At 37.4% G+C, this 25,225-nt stretch overlaps 2 non-coding genes across 2 annotated transcripts; both read right to left on the bottom strand.

The window, feature by feature from the left end:
* Positions 1–9,314: 9,314 nt before the first annotated feature.
* LOC122722167 lies at positions 9,315–9,394 on the bottom strand. The gene has a single exon (XR_006349091.1). It is a non-coding gene; the product is annotated as a small nucleolar RNA snoR116 (small nucleolar RNA).
* Positions 9,395–9,475: 81 nt separating this feature from the next.
* Positions 9,476–9,555, bottom strand: LOC122722168. Its single transcript, XR_006349092.1, has one exon. It is a non-coding gene; the product is annotated as a small nucleolar RNA snoR117 (small nucleolar RNA).
* Positions 9,556–25,225: the final 15,670 nt, after the last annotated feature.

Genomic DNA, 25,225 nt, shown 5'->3' with positions numbered 1-25,225 from the left:
CCCGTTTCTTAAGCAGCATTTAAAGTCTACTGTCAAAACCATCTTATAAGAACTCCTCTTCTCCAAACATCATTTTTTGTCACAATTGTAATATCTACTTCTTAAAAGATTCGGTCACTCCTTCTTTCTCATTTATACTCCCTTGCTTTCACGGTAATTTTTGTTTTCTTTTTCCCTTTAGAATGAATAGGAATATTTCCTCTTCTTCTTTTACTACCTGTGGAAGTTCCACCTCAAGCTCCTCCTCCAACAGCCCCATTCGTGCCCCAACTCCTATCGTTCCATTGAGGGCGGATAAAAAAAGTGAAGGTAGCTTGATTAGTGACATCCCGTCTATCCTATCAGAGCAAGATGTAGATCGTCTTCACGATAAATACCAAATTTCTCGAGAAACCTTTCATATTTTTTGCTCTATCCTCGAATGTTTGCACAGATGACCAGATCTCTACAAAGGATACCATTATACTTTACAAAGAGCAGCTAAAGGAGAGTCTTCGGTTCCTCAAGGACCCATTTTTTGTTGAGGTCCTCCGGTTCCATAAACTTTCAATCACCAAGCTGCATCCCAACGGTTGGAGAATCTTGGTGGCCTTCCATTTTGTTCATTTTAACAACAATATTGAGCTGAGTGTTGCGTTATTCTCCCAATTGTATAGCTAGGTACCCGAAAGAACGAAGAATTATAGTACTTCAGTGGGAGAAAACGTCAGACGCTCTTGGATCGGATCCCTTCATCTTTGAAACGTTGGAAGAATAAATTTTTCATTCTTTGTCACAGGTGTCAGGGGGTTTTGGTCGTCTTTGAACAAGCTGGAATATATGGGTAGAGTTATGAAGGGATGAGGTCCAACCGTAGAGGGATGAGGACAAAGCTTTGGCCTTCCTCCAGACAATGGCTACGTCCCAAAAACTGAAAATTACTAAGGTTGTGATGAATGTCATTTTGTCTTGGCAAAGTCATCTTCAGGCGAGCCAGACTCGAGGTCCTCACCTACCCAACCTTCCTAGACTTGGAGAGAGCACTTCTCTGGCTAGAGATCAAGGTATTTTTCTTTCTGCCTTCTCTTAGATTTCAAACTGCCTTACTTACTTACTTTTCAATTTATGCAGATATGGCCGGATCAAAAAGCAAATTTGCTAAAGCGGCGCATGTTGCCTGTAAAGGCAAAGCTGTCGCTGGGGCCACCGATCCCCTTCCCAAGTATGCACGTCGAGCGGAAGAAGTAACCATGCTTCCTCCTCCTTCTCCCCAACCTACAATAGAAGAGTCGACTCATTCACAACCTGAGTCTTTTGCAATAGGTGCCTCTGCATTTGTCCCAGTTTTTGAGCCTTTTGCTGCAGTCCCCACTTCTACTGAGCCCATTCCTGCGAACATGGGGATTGATTGCTCATGGCCTCCTAGCGTTCAACGGCTAGCACTGGCACTAACCCAAACTTCCTCTCTCCTTGAAGATCGTAGCCTGGCCGTCTTGTTAACCAAGAATGCTTTAAGGCTCGGAGACCGTCGTCACCTGAACGAGATCGAGACAGATGAGCTTTTTGACAATGTCATGCATTCTGCCTTGGAGAGTGCCTTTTGTTCCTATATAGCCAAAGACATAATAAGTTCATGAGGCAGGAGTTTGGTGCTCAAGAAACGAATAGATGACTCCTGGCAGAGGAATGCTCGAGGCTAAAGACTTGGATTGATGAGGTGGAAGGCACAATGAAAGAGACTTTTGAGTCAGTAGACAAACTCTAGACAGACCTGCGTGAGGCCAATACTTCCAAATTTTCCCTTGAGAATCAAGCTAAGAATGCTGAGGATCAAGTGGCCATACTTCAGCGCCGAGTTCAAGAGCTACAGTCTCAGGTTGAGGAGAACTGGGCCACCTCCAACAGAATTGTTGAATTAGAGACTAAGCTTCAAGAGATGGTGGCTCGGAGAGGAGAGATGTTCATCGAGAGTCAAGACTCAGTCAAAAAGGAGTTGGTGAAGTGGTTTTCTTCTGAGGACTTTACTTGGATAGATGACATCCTTCTAGAGGAGGAGGAGGGTGAGGAAGAGGAAGGAATAACTAAAGACAACCCTCCTAGCCCGACTTCTACTACAATAGCCCATGATGAACCTATATTAGAAGCTCGAGAGGAGGCGACTGATGATGTCCCTCCCACCCTGTAATACTCCTTTTATTTGACTGACAAATCTTTCCATTTTATTTTGACAGTTTTGCATGATCAGTATTTAGCCATAAATATTATATTCTTTTAAAAGAATGTTAAGGTATTGACACCATCATGGTGGTGATAAAATAAATAACTTGAAAATTTTTGAACAGCGGGTTTAACACCCAGACATATAGCCTGGCAGATGCTTGTCTTGGGCTTAAGATACCTTATAGGATTTCTTATAATCTTGAGACTAGTACTCGATTGCAAACACCCATCTTGTGGCTTGGGTCTCAAATGCCTCATTAATTTTTATATGGAATTAAGACTCGGTAGTTGTGCCCGCCTCATGTCCTAGTGTGAATGCCTTTTTTAGTGGGATCAACGCCCAATCTTCTAGCCTAGCGGAACCTGCTTTGAGGCCTGACATGAATGCCTTTGTTTCCACGGTTCAATGCCCGAATTATAGCCTGGCTAAAACTACCTTGTGGCCTTTTAGTGGGACTAACACCCGGATGACCTAGCAGATTCCTGTCTTTTGGCTTGGCATGAATGCCTTGTTTCCACGATCCAACGCCTGGATTATGATTTGGCTGAAACTGTCTTATGGCTTTTTAATGGGACTAAAACCTTAATGACCTGGTGAATTCTCGCCTTGTAGCCTAGCATAAATGCTTTTTTAGTAGGAGAAACACCCGGCCTTCTAGCTTGGCAGAACCCTTCTTGTGGCCTGGTATGAATGTCTTTGATTCCACAGTCCAATGTCCGGATTATGGCATGGTTGAAACTGCCTTGTTGCCTTTTAGTGGGACTAACATCCGAATGGCCTAGCAGATTTCCGCTTTGTGGCTTGGCATGAAATGCCTTTTTTAGTAGGACCAATGCCCAGTCTTCTAGCCTGGCAAAATGCCTTGTGGCTTTCTATGAATGCTCTTTGATCTTTTTTTTTTTTTAACAAGGCAACCCCATCTTTCCTTATTACTGAAGAACACAATATATAAAAAAAATACCTTGTTAGCTGTTATTAGTAAAATTTTCTCAGGTTATAAATATTCCATGACTCGACCATCTAATTTGGTCAGCCTATAAGACTTTGGGCGAATAACCTTCGAGACCCTAAATAGTCCTTTTTAATTTTTTACTGAGCTTATCAGATTGGCTATTACATCTTTTGTGGTTTGCTTATTTTTCCTGATCATCACTAGGTACTTCTGCAATTACATGAATAATCCCCATGAGCTCCCTATTAGGGGTGGTTTCAGGAGTTGTTGCCTCGAGTTCAGATCTCCTCTCTTCCCTACCCTTCTTGGCGAACTTCGAAGAGTGTTGTCCTTTATTAGCCTCTCGATCTCATCTTTCAGCTGCCGACACTCCTCTGTTATATGATCATGGTCTTTGTGAAAACGGTAGTACCTTAGTCCAGTCTCATCTTTTTACTTTTCAGGATTGAGCTTGAGCGGCCACCTGACTTTCTTATCATTTTTCCTGATCCACATTAGAATAAGTATCCATGAGTCATTTACTGGATTATAATTCTTATACTTACTTTGGTCATCCCGCCTTTGGAAGACAAGATAACTCATGTGGTCTTCTTCATGTCCTTGCCTCTCTGACTTTTGGTTCACCCTCTTATCCTCTCTCAGTGCTTGGATTTCATCATCCAGCCTGATATACTTTTGAGATTTGTCTATCAACTATTGATACGTTGCAGCTGGATTTTTTTATTAAGGAATCCATAAACTTGACGTTGTGTATTTCTTTCTTTAATGCTTCACATGCTATCTCATGATTTAACTTCTCCACTTGTATTGCTTCAGTATTAAACCGTGAGATAAAGCTCCTTAAAGACTTGCTCTCTCCTTGGCGGATCTTTTACAAGTCAGAGGAGAGTTTTTTATGAGGTATACAAATAATAAATATGGATTTAAATAATGTAAAGAACTGCAAAAAGTTCTAAATTAAATATGGGCTCAAATGTTGATACCATTTTTGAGCCAGTCATATGAGTGTCGACGAAAACACTCGGCACAACATGAAGTCATTAACATCCTGAAGCTGCATGGTCATCCTAAAGATCGCCAAATGTCTTCTAGGATCTATCGTTCCATCATATTTGCCCAAGCTAATCAACTTGAGCTTGGTTGGAAATGTTTCTGCTAAGATTTCTTCCGAAAGAGGCGAGGCACCATCCAGGCCAAAATTCTCCTCTTACTCCTTCTAGTACCTTTGAATAGCCAGTACCAGCTTCCAATCGACATCTTTCAGAGCATCGTCTGATTGATCTTCTTCAAACTCAACCTTACATTTGGACCGCCTCTGTCCGAGTCCTCGGGGTATCAATGAAGACTTTCTCCTTTTCTCTGGAAGCCATGACTGATGCCTCCCCCAAGTCTTGTACTACTCGAGAGTAGCCTGCAACTTTTGGATGTATTGGATCATTTGCTCATTGTTTAGATTGTTGAGATCTACTTCATTTACCATTGAGGGCGTATTTTGTTCATTTCTAGAGGTAAAAGAAATGATAGCACCCTCATTGATAGCAACCTTAGCAGCAGCTTGTGAACTATCAGTCATTTCGAGAGAAAGAAGAGAGGGATTTCTTTATAAGAGAAAAAGAATAAGAGATCGACTATAATTCAAATGAAAATAAAGGATTTAAAGGATTTTTCGATATCGGAATCAAATGATGCATTTAAAGGATTTTCCGATATCGGAATCAAATGATGCAAACAAAAAAAAACTATGCTGCAATTGGTTAAACCTGCAAAAAAGAGAAAATGAGGTGGTTGGCGCCTATGGCAGCCACTCGGATGTTCAAATTAGTAAACTGGAAAATAGGGCGAGTATAAGAAATTGCTTAGAACTCAAGTATAATTATGTAAGAATTTTGTATCTTTGTTTTTGTGATTGTTAACTTTTATATTGTAAGAGAATGAAATTATTATAGTATTTCCTAAAAATTTGACAATGAAATAGCCAGCTATTTGTTAAAAGATTTCACTAGCTAATCGGTCGGTAATCCTACTATTACAGACGTAATGGGGATATGCTGACTTGCCTATTAACGGTAATTTTATGCTGAGACTCGACCTCTTCAGGAGAGGGCGAGTCTTGGTGAAGAATTGAGCGTAATGGTATTCGGGTCTCTTTTCCTCAAGTGAGGTTGAGTATCTGCTTATTAGACTCTTACCACGTGATCTTATTTTGTGATGACAACCCATAACTCGCTTTGAGCGATTGTAGCATCACTAATAATAATAATAATAATAATAATAATAATAAATTTATAAAATGATAAGTATAAATAATATTTCATCAATAAAGTTATTAGTTGATTAAATCAAAATTAATTAAATTGATAACAAAAAATTACAAATTAAAACTTAAAATCATTAAAGAATTAATAAAATGGAAAGTAGTACTATCAAAATAACTAATTTTCGTCTAATTGATATATATATATATATATAATTTTTATGCATTAAAAAATTATATAATATAATGAGTATCCCAAAATTATAATTTTTTGTCATATAATTTTATAAGATGAATTTATCATTAAGGAAAAGTATATATATATATAATTTTTATGCATTAAAAAATTATATAATATAATAAGTATCCCAAAATTATAATTTTTTGTCATATAATTTTATAAGATGAATTTATCATTAAGGAAAAGTATTACATAAATTATTGTATAAAATTCAGAGTTAAAAAGAAAAAAATCATTTGATTCAAAAAAAAAAAAAGAAAAAAATCATGTAGCTCCTAATATGTGTAATAATAACATAAGTTTCAAAAATTCAATAATAACTAAAATTAAAAAGATATGAAAATTAAAAATTAGTAGAATATTAAGTAAACATATAATATAAGAATAAATGTATATCTAAATTAACCTGTCTAAAATTGAAGTAATTGAGATCACTAATTTTGTATGTTTATACATATATAAATAAAATATTTTTAAATTTTGAAAGGATAAAGTTAATTTGAAATTATCTAATAGATAATTTTTAGATTGTGTTTCATTTAATTTTAAAATAACTATTAATCAAATTTTAAGTAGTAAATATAAAAATAATAAAACAATTTTTAATTAAATTTTTTCTGTCCATTCAATATACAATCAATAAATTTTAATATTTCAATTTTAATTATAATAAATATGTTATAAATTATTAGAAATTAATAAAAATTTTGAAGAAATCGATTTAAAAGTTAAAATTTATTATGCCTATTTAGTATTTTTTTTTTAAACTAAATTCTTGGAGGGCCAGTAAGAAAATCAAAAGACTCCTAATAAAAAAAAATAAATATATGTTGCACCAAAAATCTAAAATATCGTATTTACCCAGAAAAGATTTTACTCCATACTATACTCGAGTAGTGCTATATGGCTCAAATTGAGCCATCTTAAATGCAGTGATTATACCCTAATTAATAAGCTACAAATTTTTTAATATTATCCAAGATAATGATGTGGAACTCAAGATCTATTTTACATTTTAAATTATTGAAAAGTATTACCCTTATGCACGCATCAGATGACTTGAAAAGGCTTCACAGCTTGAAGAATGAAGGTTGTAGCTTCGTGTCTTACAAAGCATTATAGTTTCATTTGTACCACGTTTGTCGTCCCTTGCAGCCATACACAACTTGAAATTATTAGCTGTTCACGTCTTACAAGTTTTTAATGCATGTTGTCACCAACCAGCTTTAGCTATTACTTGGAATCTTACAAGAGTGGTGGAGAGAATTGTTGTGAGAACCATGTAATACAACTCATTTCATGCATAACAAATGTAACGGTTACTATCTGTTTGAATTTATCAATAATCAATCGACACTAATCAGGAAAATTATTAATAGAAGTTAAAGAAATGAGAATGCAAAGAGGTATAATGTAGCCTGTGATTCATTTCTCCTTCACAATCTCTGTCAAGAGGTATAATGTAGTCTGTGATTCATTTCTCCTTCACAATCTCTGCTTACGACCTCTCTTTGTTCTAATTGATCATGGCTAAATTGTTCAACTAAGATAAATGCAGTCCTTAGACACAATCAGATGTGGCAGGGTTCTAAATTTATATCAAGTCACAACTATGAATTGGATTCTTCTGCATCCAGATTGGTTGGTCATAGGTCATTGAACAATGATATGAGAAGGAGACTGATATAGCTAACAAGGATGTCAAAAAGCATAAGAATGCTAGAAGTCTAAGCAGAGGGTCCAGAGAACTTAAGTTGTTTGTCAAAAGATGATCGAAATTTCATTGAAATGAGGAGGCTAAGACTTGTTGATGGTGATGCTTAGGCTATAAGCAGGTTATTTATTAACATGCAACAAAAAGATCACAAGTTTTTCTACTCTATTGATATTGATTGCAGGCTTTTAAATGTTATGTGGGTTCATCCTTAGGGTAGAGCTGCCTATCAAGAATTCCATAATGTGATCAACTTTGATACCACTTACCATGTTAATAGGTACAAGCTCCCATTTGCAAGGAGTACATCATCACAGTCAATCCACTCTTTTAGGTTGTGCATAGATTTCTCACGAGGATGCAACTATTTTAGATTAAGGATAAATTAGAGCAAATTAGAACAATTTTAAAGTAAGGATAAATTAATGAATTTTTAAAAAACTAGAGACTCGATAATAATTTTCCTTTTTCTTTTCTTACAAAATAATAATAATAATAAAATAACTAAAAGGTTTTATAAAGGTCTCAACAGGTGTTTCAATACATCAAGAGACCGATAATATCAGATGGTGCGGACAATTCCTCGGTGCACCATATGCCCATTCCTATATTTCACAAATATCAACCAATCTCAACTTCACATTCTCATGTTTCTTCTAATACTGAGCTAAGTAGAGGGGGAAAGCAAGATAGAGTGTACGACTGATACACAAATTGAAAACAGAGTGAATGGCACAGAACAGACATTGGTAGCAATTGAATACCAGAGGATAAACCCCTTCCTATAAACCTTAATTTTGCTATTTGCTAATACAGGATACACCAACAAACTCGTTTAGGATTGACCGAGAGTAGACTAGCTGATCATATTGCATACATATTGTAGCATTGAAAAATAATAAGATCCAGGAAAAAAAAAATCAAATTCACCACAATCATTCACATCCTAGTCCGAGTGCACTTCTTCTTGATGTGCGTTAAAACATAATTTAATTATAGGGACATCTGAATGCATTGGCCTAACCCAAATAGAACCATGCCAGAATCTCAGCCCCCGCATTCATATTGGCAACGTACAGCGCTGAAAACACTATTAAGGTAGTGCATCAGAGACTCTAATTTGTTGCCTTTCACACATGCCATGGACAATAACAAAGTCTCAGTTATGAAAAAGCATATAACATGATTTTCTGGTGACTGAAAGCTCAACCCAACAAGCAGTTAAAAATCATTTGTATTGATTTATTTTCTTCATTTTATTAATGTACAGGACAAAGAAATAAAAATTCCATACAAAAGAACAATACCCATTTTATCATTTAGATAGGTTCATGAATTAAGATATATTATAATATCTAATCTTCCATTACTGCATGTCTAGATAATGAATCAATTATAACAATCTGTGGAGATTAAATTAAACTGTAATGCAAAAAAGATATACAAGATGAAACTAAACAGAGACAGGACCCATAAAAGATGAAACTTAGAACCAACGAGCATAAAAAAAGGGAGAGGAGAAAGCTCGTACTCATATGAGCATTCTGAATGGAGATGTATGCATGGAGATGGGTGAAAAATTGAAAGTTTTTTTTTTTGTTTTCGTAAATATACCCATCTCCAGGATAGTGCTCATATAAGCACCAGGTTTCCTTAGGCTCTCCCTTAACAAAAGTTTACAATTTCAAAAGCAAACTTAAATGAGCATGTACGTACGTCTGAATGCATAAGCCTCAAGGACAAAAGCGAGGAAAATGCCAGAATCTCAGAACCATATCAGTATCGGCAACGTACAGCACTGAAAACGCTATAAATTATCAAGCAATCCAGAGACTCTATTTTGTTGCCTTCCAAATATTATTTTGTTTCCGCTTATGGGATCGAATTGAAAATTAAAAAGAAAAAAGACAGAATTAAAAGCCACCGAAGGTCTAAGTTACTTTCAGAAAGAAAGGGCTCAGAGATTATGAACATCAACAAGCCCACATTTGAGCTCTCATAGTTTGATGGTATAATTTTCATCATCAAAGCCCTTTCACCGTAATTTCTAGCCAATAAATTAATCTTCTTTTGAAATATAAACCCAAAAAATAAGGATTGAAAAAGAATCACACAGGCCTCAGAAGATATTTCAACACATCAAGAGATTGACATCATCAGATGGTACGGACAATTTTTCTATGCATCACAGGCCAATGGATACATTTAACAAAACCAACAGTAAAAGGGACGAAATTTTTTCATATTTCATGTACACTTTTCAGCCTATTCTGTGATTGAAAGCTAACAGATGGAAAAATCCCCCCAGTGATTTCCTAAAGAACTCCAAATACTGCCAAGTTCAAACTACACAAAGCTGGAGCTTCAATTCAATGTAATCTTTACAGAAGATAAATCAAACATCAATTTCAAAAACAGCTCAGAAATTGAGAAAGGAATTAACCAGATTTGTATGAAACTCGAGGGCAGTTGCAAAAACAATGCAATTGCAAACATTGGAGAACAAACTATAACTAACAGCAAAAAGGAAAAGAAGCGAAAATGTATAGAAAGAAAGAAGAAAGAAGGAGATCTGAAGGGATATATCAGACCAACAGCCCGGCAACTGGAGTTTATAGAGAGGGGGAGAGAAGAAATAGGGAAGATTTGAACGAAATGGGAGGCGGCTGAACAGAAAAAAAAGGTCGAACTTCGGTTTTTAAGTAACCCTAGATCAAAACGGCTTAGTTTTGAGCTGAGGATTTTAATTAAGAAAACAAATAAAAGGTCAAATTTGCCCATATCACTGGGCTCCGTTTGTATTTTCCCCACCTTTAAACTTTTAGAAAATTTAATTAATAAAAAATATTGTTTTAATAAATTAAAAAATTAAATTATTTTTAAAAAAATTATTTTTAAAAAAAAATAAAATAATTTTCTACCCTTTAAAATTTTTATTAAAATATTTATATATAAATTTATTAATATATTTTATTTTATTAAAATTAAATAATAAAAATAAATTATTTTATTAAAAAATATTTTTTATAAAAAATATATTTCATAAAAAATATTTTTTAAATACACATTATTTTTTACAAATAAACTGAAGTTAAGTATTAAAAGAATAAATAAAATAATCCTTATCAAGGTTTTTATAATGTGAATTATGTTATTTTTAATTTATTTAATTTTATTTAGATTTATTTAATTTTTTTAGTAATAATTTAAAAATAAATTTGAACAGAAAAGAAATTAGCATCATTGGCTCATGGTATATTTTAGAATCAAATTTGGTTTTGTTTGCTATTAAAAAAGAGATATCTTATTATTAGGGCTATACAATCGGTCGGTTCCGTTCTGAACCGAACCGATAAAATCGAAAATCGAAATATTAAAATTTTAAAAATCGAAAAAATCGATTATGAAGATATAATCGAACCGAATCGAACTGATAAAAATCAGTTCAGTTCGATTCGGTTCGATTCAAATTAAAATCTACTGGGTTGGGCTTGGGATCGAAAGGGATGAAGGGGTTAGGGTGCTGGGTTGGGTACGAGAGGCCAGAGGGAGGGCTTGCGCTCGGGTTTGGGCTTGGGTCTAGCCACTAAATCAATTTTTCGATTTGATCGGTTATTTAACATGTTTAAACCGAACCTAACCAAAAACTGAAAAATTTTAAATATATTAACCAAACCAAACCGATTATTCTGAAAAATCAAAATTAACCGGTTGAATTCGATTTTTCGATTTAGACCGAAATATGCTCTCCCCTACTTATTACGCCAATATTCATTTGTTAGTTTTCAGCCCAACTAAATTGTTTAGTTGATCCTTCCATTAATATCAGCCGAAAGATTCCACTTTGTAAAAAATAATTTATATTTTGAAGTGAAAAATATTTTGCATAAAAAAATTTGAAAGTTATTTTTTAATAAAATGATTTATTTTTATTTCTCAATTTTAATTTAAAAAATAAAATTCATAAATAAATTTATTATAAATGTCTTAATAAGAATTTTAAAATACAGAAAAAATATTTTTTATATTTATTAACGTTTAAAATATTTAAATTTAAACATTTAATTTAGTTAATAAAAAATATTTTTCTAATTAAAGAAAAAAATTTAATTATTTTAAAAAAAATAATTTTTTATTTTGAAAATAAAAATTATTGAAATTTATACTAAAATTTTTATATATAAATTTATTAATATATTTTATTTTTAAATTAAAATTAAATAATAAAAAAATATTTTATATTTTTCATAAAAAATATTTTTAAATATAAATTATTTTGTGAAAAAAACAAAGCCTTGGTTACAAACTATCGAAACTTGACCCCACAAGTTATGGCAACCTGTAAACAACCTTTTGCTTATTGAGAAAACAAAAACATCGTCGTTGAGTCAATTGAGGAGAGGGGAGAAGGTGACGTTGACTTGGATGGACATGGGGTTTAGTGTGGGTCTCGGCATACAAGAGTAGAAGAAAAAATAGATGGCTGTCATGAGTTTGAGAGAGGAGAAAGAAAAGAGAAAGTATAATATACTTTTGTGAGTGTAATTTAGGAAGAAAAAAGAATTCTCTCTTTTGATCAAGAATACAACATATTGGCTAACAGAATCTGTCCGTTAATACTAACAGGAGCTAAAAATTAAATTTTATATCAATACAGAGGATATTTTAATTGAATTTAAAAATTTTTAAAATTAAATAATAAATTTTAATATAATATAAGCAATGTCATAGTAATTGCAACATTCGATTAGAAATTTAAATTATTAAAAATAAAAAAATTAAAACTCAATAAAAAATATTTTTGTGATGCCGTTGACTATTAATCATTATTTGTCATTTAAAAAATTTATTAAAACGTTTTTAATATTGTAAAAAGTTTATTAATTAGTTTTTTCGTTAATTTTAGTCGTTAAGTATTATAAAAAAATTTTAAAATATCTCTGATATGAAAGATTAATTAGTAAACTTTTTAATAATTTGAGAGACTAATTAATAATTTTTTCTAAATTATAGGGACTAAATACTAAAATATTTAGTGATAAAATTAATAAAGAAACTAATTAGTAAATTTTTTAAAATATCAAGAATATTTTAATATATTTTTTTAAATTAAAAAACTAAGTAGTGAGTTTTTCCATATTATAAATACTAAATAATATTTTTTATTATTTTATTATTAATAAGAATATTTTTGAAATTATATTTATTAACTTTTTTTGATTAAGTTGAAATCATTGACCTAACATAAATGTTTTACGGATAAATTTTTAATTTTGACAGAATTAAATTTTAAAAATGAAAGTATTAGATTTTAAAAATCAAAAAATAAATCGTTAATTATGTTATACTTCAAAAATAAAAAAGTAATTTTTTTTAAAATATAATATTAATAATTTATTAAAAATAATAAATTATGATTATATTTATATTATAATATTAAAATTAATTTTGATTAACTATTAAAATCAATTTGTGATATCTAATCATTATCATATATATATATATATTAGAAGTCATTAGAAAAAGACCATGTAATTTTTATATTAATAAAGCATGATTCCTCTGTTAATCCTATTAAATTTTAATAATAATATGTATTGAATATTTAATTTAAAATAATATTTAATTTTAAATAAGAGTTCCATTTAAAAAAATAAAAAAAAAAAGATAAATTTAATTCACATGACCTCAAATCTACTTTAATGTATGAGCTCTTAATCTTAAAGGTTGTATTTGTTGACCAGTAGAACAGTTGACTTAATAAAAATACTTTTTTCTTATTAGAAAAATAGTTTCCTTTCAAAATGACATAGTGTTGAAAATTTCAACAGTTCTAAGGATTGGTTAAACGGTAATATATCCGTTTAATTTTAAACTGTCTCGATTAGTATTTTGTCCATAAATTAAAATTCTATTTCTTATCTTTATCTCTTTGCTGCCAAAATTTGTGTAGCCATTATTTTATATTTATTTTTCTTTCTTCATAATTTTAAAGTTGAGCTCTTGAAGTAAAAAATAAAATATATATATATAATTTTGATTTCTATTCAACCTTTTACAATTAGAGAAAAAATTATTATTCTAAAGATTATTTCCAGAAAATGCTTTTCCTAACTAAATTCTATATTATTTCATTCATTCTTTTATCATCCTTTATTTCTTTTTTTCTTGACATTCTAATTCTTAATAAAGATTCCTATAAAAAAAATAATCTTGCAACTTTTTTTTTAAAAAATTGAACAACCCAAGAATAGCTTGTATTAAAAAATTTCATCACATATTAATTAACCTATAATTAAGAACATAGATAATAAAAGAATAAATAAAATCAATAAGGAGTACTAACCTTGAGAAGAAGACAATTACTTTTTCTAATTAATCATCTAAAATAAATATAAATACTAGTAATTTGATTTACTACTAATTAAATGAAAATAAATCATCATTAATTAAAACTAATAAATTAGACATAAACCATAATTAAAAAGTTTCACATGTCAAAATATTAAATTACACTCTTAATAATAGGTTGCATATAAAAAATAATATAAGAAAATAAAATGATAAGTCAAATAAAGTAAAATTTGATTGCATATATATTTTATGATATTAAAATAAAATTGTGATTTGAAAGGATTATGATTTTAATCTAATTAATTAAATGGGAACTTAATTGAATTTGTCTTAAGATTTATATAACTTATTTGTTAAAGTTCTAGATTATTATTGTAATTTATTTATTTAATTAGTTAAATAAATAAATAAATATTATTATATTAAACTCTGAAAAAATAGAATAAAAGGCCATCTTATGAGAGCCTGTTGCCCTCGGAAGTGAGCCGTTAAAATTTCATAGGAAAAGTTGAGAATTAGCGGTCAAAACTTTTTTTATTCTCAATTTTCAAAATTGTTCTAAAGTTTTTTTATTAATATTTTATGTAGATATCATTAGATATAGGACATTTAGATGGTTTATAATTTGTGATAATCCAAAAGAGACAAATATTTTTGTATTTTAGCTGCTAAGAAAATAATAATCCACTGGATGACTCATGGATACGTATTTTAATGTGGATTAAAAAAAATGACAAGGAAGTTAGATAGCCTCATAAGCTCAATCCTAAGGAAGCTGAAAGATGAAATAAGACCAAGCATTGCCATTTTCATGAAGACCATGGACACACAATGGAGGAATGCCAGCACTTGAAAGATGAAATTGAGAAAAAGAAATTGAAGCATGATGCACAACGATACGTTTGTGATGAGCCGTACTTATAGAAGTTCTGTTGTAACGACCCGAAATCGGACCGCTACCGGCGCTAGGATCCGGATCGACTTAAGGTCGCCGGGACTCGTAGCAAGCCTAGCATACAACCTGTCATACTTGATAAATCCCATACATGATCATACATTTTCATAAAAATTTTAAACTTTCCATCTACTAAGCTTGATCTGTGCATGCACCATAACATTAAACAGACAAACCCCATACTAGAGCCCTCATCAAATGCTCTAGCTGGGTCAACATTATATACATCAAGCTTGGTTTACATCACATTAATAAATCATTATATAAAGATCATGTATCAAAAGGGATTAACCATACACTCTAGGGTCAAGCACAATACTAATCCTCAATACAAATTATACAATATCTTACAATACATTACATTACAATATCTTTCATGTCCACAACTAACTATTACATACACTATGCCTTTACTCTTGATGACCTCCTGGTCTATCCCGAACCTACAAGCCTGGGGATTAAGGGAAAGGGGTGAGCTACTAGAGTCCAGTGAGCAGAATAGTAAAACAATATATTAAAACACATGCTTTCATGGAATGCATCACATCACAAACAATCCACATCAAGGATGGACTTGTCACCAATAGCCCTCTACACATTCCAATGGTGCCAGGGGCGTAGAATGGGCCTCACTGGTCTTTCTCTTAACATAACATAACATAACATTCCAATGTGCCAGGGGCGTAGAATGGGCCTCACTGGTCTTTCTCTTACTCTGTGCTAGGGGCGTAGAATGGGCCTCACTGGACTTCCATACCGTATCATCGTCATCATATCATATCGAGGGCTAATGGATCATCCAACATCTGTAATACCCGGCTAGACTCCGGTATCGGAATTCCTATCGTCCGGTGGAATTTCGGATGTCGGAGACCTCTAGAAGGGGTAAAACCATGTTTTCATAAAATGTTTTAATGTTTTTGATGATTTAAAGTAAAGAGGAAATGAGTTTTTGAATAAAAACACCCTTGGAGGAAACTCAGGTTCGGCCGCTGAAACTCAAAGTTCGGCCGCCGAACATGCATGCTTTTCGGGTGAGCCTTAGGCCCCCGAAGGCATAAGTGAGGGAAGCCCAGGTTCGGCCGCCAAACCTCAAGTTCGGCCGCCGAACATGGCATGCATGCGGGGGCACGTTCGGCTCCCGAATGTGGCTTGGCCAGCCACTATAAAAGAGCCCCTTAGCCGAAATGGGCGAGCTTTCTCCCCATTTTCGGCCAAGGTGAGCCCTTCCGCTGCTCATCACCATCCTTGAGTTCTTTCCTTCAAATCTTTCAAGATTTTCACAAGTTTTTACGTTGTTTTGAAGATTTTCGGGTTTAAAGCAAGTTTTGGAGCTTTGAGGTTCAAGAACTCAAAAATCTCCCACCTTCGAGTTTAGGACGTCTCTCTCTCGATCTTCAAGAGGTAAGAGCCGATCTTAAGCTCATTTCATGTTTAAAGTAAGTTTTATGCAAGATCTATGGGGTAGAATGCATGTTTAGCTCATAGTTAGGTTTTTGAGTTAATGTTATGTTTTGAGCAATGTATGTTGAATTTGTGTTGTTGTTGTGTGTTGTAGTTGGGGTTTAAGTTAGTTTGAAGCCCCTAGGAGCCAATGTATGTATATTTGCATGTTTTGGTTGAGCTAAATGCATGATTGAAAGTTTTGGAGGCAAATGTGCTTAAAGGAGCCAAGTTTCTGCCCTTTGGCAGAGACCAGGTTCGGCAGCCGAAGGAACTTTCGGCCGTCGAACATGGCTGGGGAGGCAGGCCTTTCGGCTGCCGAAGTTGCCCCCGAAAAGAGACTTTCATCTCTGTCTGGGACTTTCGGCCGCCGAAGGTGCCGCCGAACCTGCCTGGGTTTCGGCTCTGGAGGGACTTTCGGCCGCCGAAGGTGCCGTCGAACCTACCCTGTTCTGCCTTCCTTTGCATGTTTTTGCATGATTGTTTTGAGGTGTTTTAGGGGGGTTTTTGGGGGATGTTTTTAGAGTTATGTTCTAGTTGTTTGGTCCCTCATTTGAGTCCACCTGTGTAGGTTCGGACCCGAAGAACCGAGGACCCCAGCAGTGAGTCAGCTGCTCCAGTCTTTGTCAGAGCTAGCCAAGAGGTGAGTAGAATAAACCTTTATGTTTTAAAGCAAATGAATTATACAGTTGAGCATGTTCATGCATCATGAATGCCATGTGATGAATTAGGTTGTTTGCATTAGACTCCACGAATATGTTGCATTGCATTTATGATGTTGATGTGGATTGGTTATTGAATGATCCTTTAGTCCTTATATGGTATGATGATGCTACGGCATGATATGGTATGGAAGTCCAGGTTGTACCCATTCTACGTCCCTGGCACTATGTAAGAGAAAGTCCAGGTTGTACCCATTCTAAGTCCCTGGCACATTGGTATGTTATGATATGTTATGTTAAGAGAAAGACCGGTTGTACCCATTCTACGTCCCGGCACTTTGGAATGTAGAGGACTATTGGTGACAATACCATCCGAGATGTGATTTGTTGTGATGTGTTGCATTACATGATGGCATGAAATTTAAATGTTGTTTTCTACTATTCTGCTCACTGGGCTCTAGTAGCTCACCCCTTTTCCCTAACCCCCCCAGGATTGCAGGTTCGGGCTAGACAGAGAAGTCAAGAAGAGTAAAGTCTTATGTTTGTAATAGATAGATAGTGGACATGGTAAATTGTATAATGATGTAAAGTTAAATAGTTATGTTATGTATAATGATATTGAGGTTTAGAAGTGTGCTTGACCATAGTTCATTGTAATCTCTTGTTGATACATGATCTTAATGTCTATTGATGTTTATGTTTAACCAACTCAACTTATGATGTATCGCCCTTGGGGCATTGATGAGATCCCACTGAGGGGTCAAGTTTATGATTATGTTTAGTGCATGCACAGGTTGAGTTTGGTGTATGAGGAATGAATGAAAGAAAAGTTTAAATTTTTATGTATGATTATTGATCATGTATGGGATTAAACAGGTTTACAGGTTTCATGTCAGGTTTGCTACGGGTCCCGGCGGCCTTAAGCCGATCTGGATCCTAGCGCCGGTAGCGGTCCTATTTTCGGGTCGTTACAGAATGGTATCAGAGCCCTAGGTTCATATGGTCGGACCTAGAGTGTCGGGCTCATAGATGTTATAGAAGGTCAAGCACAATAGGAAAGATCATGTCCACTAGGATAGGATGTGGAGTTCTGTCTTGTTTGATGATGTGAAATGCCATGATTTTATACATGTGCATTAATGCTATAATATGAATGTTATGTATGTGATGAGGGTTCATGTGTGCCCACATGAACCATTTGATGCTAATGTTTATGTGATGTGCTGTTTTTCAAAAAACAGGATGAGGGGAACTCGTCGATCAGCAAGATTGACTGGAGTGCCACCTGAGGATGAGGGCATGAGCGCTCGTCCTCCTACATTGCCTAGGGCAATGTCTAGTAGGTCTAACAGAGAAAGAGCAGTAAGAGACCCTAGAAGGTCTCTGGATATGGGTAGGAGCAGATCAGTGAGGGGAACAGTTCAGGGAGGAATGTCAGAAGACATGGGGGATTATATGGATGTAGAGCAGAGGAGGGATGGCAGTTTGGGAGTTAGCATGTCAGAAGAGGGAATGGGAGAATCCCAAGGAGGCACTCAGGCCTCGGGATTTGTTCAGCCACCCCACTACCCACACTTCTCACAAAACCCCCGGTATTCGATGGGAGGTACATCGGATTACCCTAGCTTCACCCCTTATCCCACACAGATGCCATACCCACCCTACTACCCACCATATTCACAATACCCAATGTATCCACCCCCACCTTACTATCCAAATCCAGCAAACCCTACCTCAGAAAATGTTGCACCACCTCCTCCTCCAGCAGAACCCGCAGCCCCAGCTACTCAACCTCCTAGACCTAGCTCAGCCAGTGGGAGCAAGGTCAAGATGACAGACTACATGAAGTTGGGTGCTCCCCAGTATGAAAAAGGGGATGACCCATTTGTGTATCTTGAAAGGGTTAAGGTGATCACAGATGAGATTGGGGCTGATGACAGTAGAGCCATTCAGATGGTTGGGTTCACTCTTAAGTGCAAGAAGGCACGAGAGTGGTTCAAGAATTATGTGAACCCGAAAGTAGACAGCATGTCTTGGGAGGAGTTTGCAAACGAGTTTGCAGGATGGGCTTCCCCAGATAGTTCAAGGGAGCTGAAGATGATAGAGTTTGAGCAATTGAGGCAGACTGATGAGATGGGTGTAGAGGAGTTCACAGACAGATTCTTGGAGCTGTTGCCATTTGCAGGGCAAAACGTTGACTCAGACCAGAAAAGATCAAGGAGGTATATCATGAAACTCCACTCTAGATATTCCTCTTTGATCCAGTCAGCAGATAGGGAGAGCTTCCATGCCATAGTGGATATGGCCCGGAAAATAGAGGCCAGTGCCATCGTTCAGGGAACAGTTAAGCAGTCTATGGCACAGCCTTCTGGTTCCAAGACCCCAGGCTCTTCTTCTTTTAGTGCAGCAGCTTCAGGTAGCAAAAAGTGGAGTAACACCACTAGGAAGCCCAAGAAGAACAAGTTTTGGAACAAGGTCAAGTCTAGTCTGGGACTAGGGAGTGGCTCAAGCTCTGGTGCGGATAATGCAGTTTGTGCAAAGTGTGGTAGGCTACACAGGGGATTTTGTCGGGCTGGGACAGCAGCCTGCTTCAGATGCGGGCAAGAGGGACACATGGCTCGGGAGTGTCCCAGGGCAGCTTTTGGGGCACAGTCTCAGCAGACAGCTTCTGGCAGTGTGGCTCAGCCAGCAGCTCCAGCCATGACTCAGGCCACTGGCAGAGGCAGAGGGAGAGGGGTAGCCTCTTCTTCAGCGGGTTTCAGAGGTGAAGGTCCATCAGCTCCAGCACGGATCTTCACGATGACTCAGCAGGAGGCAGACGCATCTAACACCGTGGTTGCAGGTAATTTAGTCATTGGTTGTTCAGATGTGTATGCCTTGATGGACCCTGGTGCATCTCATTCTTTTATTGCTCCGAGAGCCGTCCAGAGGTTGGGCTTGATGATCTCTGAGTTAGAGTGTCCTCTCTGGGTCAGTGGACCCAAGTGTGATCCATCAGTGGCAGAGTCAGTCTGCCAGTGTAGTCCTGTGTTTGTTGAGGGAAGATGCTTGTCCGCCGACCTGGTGGTTCTAGATTTGACAGATTTTGACGTCATTCTAGGGATGGACTGGCTATCTACCCATGGTGCTACCTTGGACTGCAGGGACAAGGTAGTCAGGTTCAGAGTTCAGGATGGGTCAGAGGTTGTCTTCAGGGGAGACAGGAGGGGTACACCTAGAGGTCTGATATCAGCTCTTCAGACTCGTAGGTTGCTTAGGAAGGGATGTCAGGGGTATTTGGCTCATGTGAGAGAGCTTAGCAGTCAGGTTAGAGAGCCCGCCTCGGTGCCAGTGGTTAGAGAGTTTCTAGATGTCTTCCCAGACGAGCTGCCAGGTTTACCACCTGCTAGGGAGATAGAGTTCGAGATAGAATTGATGCCTGGAACCCGACCGATCTCTATCCCTCCCTACAGGATGGCTCCAGCCGAGTTGAAGGAATTGAAAGGACAGTTGCAAGAGTTGGTAGAAAAGGGCTTCATCCGACCGAGCACTTCGCCTTGGGGTGCACCAGTTTTGTTCGTGAGAAAGAAGGATGGATCCCTTAGGCTTTGTATCGACTACAGGCAGTTGAACAAAGTCACTACCAAGAACAAGTACCCTTTGCCAAGGATCGACGATCTATTCGACCAGCTAGCAGGAGCGAGATGTTTCTCCAAAATAGATCTGAGATCTGGGTACCATCAGTTAAGGATAAGGGAAGAGGATGTGCCGAAGACAGCTTTCAGGACCAGATATGGGCATTTTGAGTTCCTTGTAATGCCGTTCGGGTTAACCAACGCCCCTGCAGCATTCATGGATCTCATGAACAGAGTGTTTAGCCAGTACCTGGATCACTTCGTTATTGTCTTCATAGATGATATCTTAGTGTATTCCAGGAATGCAGAGGAGCATGCCCATCATCTGCGGTTGGTCTTGCAGACCTTGAGGGAACATGGCTTGTATGCCAAGTTCTCTAAGTGTGAGTTCTGGCTGAGGAGCATTTCGTTCTTGGGTCATGTAGTGTCAGAGAATGGGATTGAGGTGGACCCCAAGAAGACAGAAACTGTGGCTAACTGGCCTAGACCCACTTCAGTGACGGAGATCAGGAGTTTCTTGGGTTTGGCAGGTTACTACAGGAGGTTCGTTCAGGACTTCTCGAAGATAGCAGCTCCTCTGACCAGACTAACCAGGAAGAATCAGAAGTTTATGTGGACCGACCAGTGCGAAGAGAGTTTTGAAGAGCTTAAGAAGAGGTTGACTTCAGCACCAGTTTTAGCTCTGCCATCTAGTGATGAGAACTTTACAGTCTTTTGTGATGCGTCCCGTGTGGGACTGGGTTGTGTACTGATGCAGAATGAGAGGGTGATTGCTTATGCTTCTAGGCAGCTAAAGAAGCACGAGTTAAATTACTCCACACATGACCTTGAGATGGCAGCGGTAATCTTTGCACTCAAGATGTGGAGGCACTACCTCTATGGGGTAAAATGTGAGATCTTCACAGATCATAAGAGCCTGCAGTACATCCTGAGTCAAAGAGATTTGAATTTGAGACAGAGGAGATGGGTAGAGCTGTTGAGTGACTATGATTGCAAGATTCAGTATCATCCGGGTAAGGCGAATGTTGTGGCAGACGCCCTAAGCCGGAAGTCACTAGGCAGTCTATCCCACATCACGGCAGAGAGGAGACCAGTGGTGAAGGAGTTTTACAAGCTCATTGATGAAGGTCTACAGTTGGAGTTGTCTGGTACAGGTACTTTAGTGGCCCAGATGAGAGTGACACCCGTGTTTCTGGAGCAAGTGGCTCAGAAACAGCATGAGGACCCAGAGTTAGTGAAGATTGCCAGGACTGTTCAGTCAGGCAAAGACAGTGAATTCAGATTTGACAGTAAGGGGATCCTCCGCTATGGGAGTCGATTGTGTGTACCAGATGACATAGGGCTAAAAGGAGACATTATGAGAGAGGCTCATAATGCAAGATACAACGTTCACCTCGGAGCCACCAAGATGTATCAAGATCTGAAGAAGGTTTATTGGTGGCCAGCGATGAAGAAAGAAGTGGCACAGTTTGTGTCCGCCTGCGAAGTATGTCAGAGGGTGAAGCTGGAACATCAGAAGCCGGCTGGAATGCTTAACCCGCTACCTATTCCAGAATGGAAATGGGAGAATATAGCTATGGACTTCGTAGTGGGGTTACCGGCAGCGTCCAACAGATTGGACTCCATATGGGTGATTGTGGACAGACTCACCAAATCTGCTCACTTCATCCCTGTCAGGAGTGGCTACTCTGTGGAAAAGTTGGCACAGGTGTATGTTGATGAGGTCGTCAGGCTGCATGGGGTTCCTGTTTCAATAGTGTCTGATAGAGGGCCCCAGTTCACCTCCAGGTTTTGGCGGAGTCTGCAGAATGCCATGGGTACCAGGTTGGATTTCAGTACTGCCTTCCACCCCCAGACGGACGGACAGTCCGAAAGGACCATCCAGACTATCGAGGATATGCTCAGAATGTGTGTGCTGGACTTTGGCGGTTCTTGGAGGCAGCATTTACCTTTGGTGGAGTTTGCCTACAATAACAACCATCATGCTAGCATCGGGATGGCTCCATATGAAGCTTTATATGGGAGGAAGTGCAGGTCACCTGTTTGCTGGGAGGAAGTTGGAGAAAGGGCCTTGGCAGGGCCTGAGCTAGTAGAGATTACCAGCAGGGTGGTACCCGTGATCAGAGAGAGGATCAAGACTGCTGCAAGCAGACAGAAGAGTTATGCAGACATCCGCAGACGGCAAGTAGAGTTTCAGGAGGGGGATCTGGTATTGCTCAAGGTGTCTCCAATGAAAGGAGTGGTTCGCTTTGGGAAGAAGGGTAAACTAGCCCCACGATACATCGGACCCTTTGAAATCTTGCAAAAGATTGGGAATGTGTCGTACAAGCTAGATTTGCCTGCTTCAATGGCAAGAATCCATCCGGTTTTCCATGTTTCAATGTTGAGGAAGTTTGTGTCAGATCCGAGCAAGGTTCTTAGTGAGCCTGATGTGGAGATCCAAGAGGATCTCACCTATGTTGAACAGCCAGTGCGGATCATAGACACCCAGATCAGAAAGCTAAGAAACAAGGAAATCCCGATGGTCAAAGTCCTGTGGAACCACCACAATTTGGAAGAGTGCACCTGGGAGACACGGGAGTCCATGCTCCAGCAATACCCTTATCTTTTCTAAGGTTAGTTCTTGTATGTTTCATGTGTGTTATGTTTATGTTGTGATGACTCTATGCATGTGCTAGTTGAGGAACATTCGGGGACGAATGTTCTTAAGGGGGGAGAATGTAATACCCGGCTAGACTCCGGTATCGAAATTCCTACCGTCCGGTGGAATTTCGAATGTCGGAGACCTCTAGAAGGGGTAAAACCATATTTTCATAAAATGTTTTAATGTTTTTGATGATTTAAAGTAAAGAGGAAATGAGTTTTTGAATAAAAACACCCTTGGAGGAAACTCAGGTTCGGCCGCCGAAACTCAAAGTTCGGCCGCCGAACATGCATGCTTTTCGGGTGAGCCTTAGGCCCCCGAAGGCACAAGTGAGGGAAGCCCAGGTTCGGCCGCCGAACCTCAAGTTCGGCCGCCGAACATGGCATGCATGTGGGGGCACGTTCGGCTCCCGAATGTGGCCTGGCCAGCCACTATAAAAGAGCCCCTTAGCCGAAATGAGCGAGCTTTCTCCCCATTTTCGGCCAAGGTGAGCCCTTCCGCTGCTCCTCACCATCCTTGAGTTCTTTCCTTCAAATCTTTCAAGATTTTCACAAGTTTTTACGTTGTTTTGAAGATTTTCGGGTTTAAAGCAAGTTTTGGAGCTTTGAGGTTCAAAAACTCAAAAATCTCCCACCTTCGAGTTAGGACGTCTCTCTCTCGATCTTCAAGAGGTAAGAGCCGATCTTAAGCTCATTTCATGTTTAAAGTAAGTTTTATGCAAGATATATGGGGTAGAATGCATGTTTAGCTCATAGTTAGATTTTTGAGTTAATGTTATGTTTTGAGCAATGTATGTTGAATTTGTGTTGTTGTTGTGTGTTGTAGTTGGGGTTTAAGTTAGTTTGAAGCCCCTAGGAGCCAATGTATGTATATTTGCATGTTTTGGTTGAGCTAAATGCATGATTGGAAGTTTTGGAGGCAAATGTGCTTAAAGGAGCCAAGTTTCTGCCCTTTGGCAGAGACCAGGTTCGGCAGCCGAAGGAACTTTCGGCCGTCGAACATGGCTGGGGAGGCAGGCCTTTCGGCTGCCGAAGTTGCCCCCGAAAAGAGAGTTTCGTCTCTGTCTGGGACTTTCGGCCGCCGAAGGTGCCACCGAACCTGCCCTGTTCTGCCTTCCTTTGCATGTTTTTGCATGATTGTTTTGAGGTGTTTTAGGGGGTTTTTGGGGGATGGTTTTAGAGTTATGTTCTAGTTGTTTGGTCCCTCATTTGAGTCCACCTGTGTAGGTTCGGACCCGAGGAACCGAGGACCCCAGCAGTGAGTTAGCTGCTCCAGTCTTTGTCAGAGCTAGCCAAGAGGTGAGTAGAATAAACCTTTATGTTTTAAAGCAAATGAATTATACAGTTGAGCATGTTCATGCATCATGAATGCCATGTGATGAATTAGGTTGTTTGCATTAGACTCCACGAATATGTTGCATTGCATTTATGATGTTGATGTGGATTGGTTATTGAATGATCCTTTAGTCCTTATATGGTATGATGATGCTACGGCATGATATGGTATGGAAGTCCAGGTTGTACCCATTCTACGTCCCTGGCACTATGTAAGAGAAAGTCCAGGTTGTACCCATTCTACGTCCCTGGCACATTGGTATGTTATGATATGTTATGTTAAGAGAAAGACCGGTTGTACCCATTCTACGTCCCGACACTTTGGAATGTAGAGGACTATTGGTGACAATACCATCCGAGATGTGATTTGTTGTGATGTGTTGCATTACATGATGGCATGAGATTTAAATGTTGTTTTCTACTATTCTGCTCACTGGACTCTAGTAGCTCACCCCTTTTCCCTAACCCCCCCAGGATTGCAGGTTCGGGCTAGACAGAGAAGTCAAGAAGAGTAAAGTCTTATGTTTGTAATAGATAGATAGTGGACATGGTAAATTGTATAATGATGTAAAGTTAAATAGTTATGTTATGTATAATGATATTGAGGTTTAGAAGTGTGCTTGACCATAGTTCATTGTAATCTCTTGTTGATACATGATCTTAATGTCTATTGATGTTTATGTTTAACCAACTCAACTTATGATGTATCGCCCTTGGGGCATTGATGAGATCCCACTGAGGGGTCAAGTTTATGATTATGTTTAGTGCATGCACAGGTTGAGTTTGGTGTATGAGGAATGAATGAAAGAAAAGTTTAAATTTTTATGTATGATTATTGATCATGTATGGGATTAAACA

Source organism: Manihot esculenta, chromosome 16 (assembly GCF_001659605.2).
Source record: "Manihot esculenta cultivar AM560-2 chromosome 16, M.esculenta_v8, whole genome shotgun sequence".
Classification (NCBI taxonomy): domain Eukaryota; kingdom Viridiplantae; phylum Streptophyta; class Magnoliopsida; order Malpighiales; family Euphorbiaceae; genus Manihot; species Manihot esculenta.
This window is presented reverse-complemented; position numbering and strand designations above follow the sequence as displayed.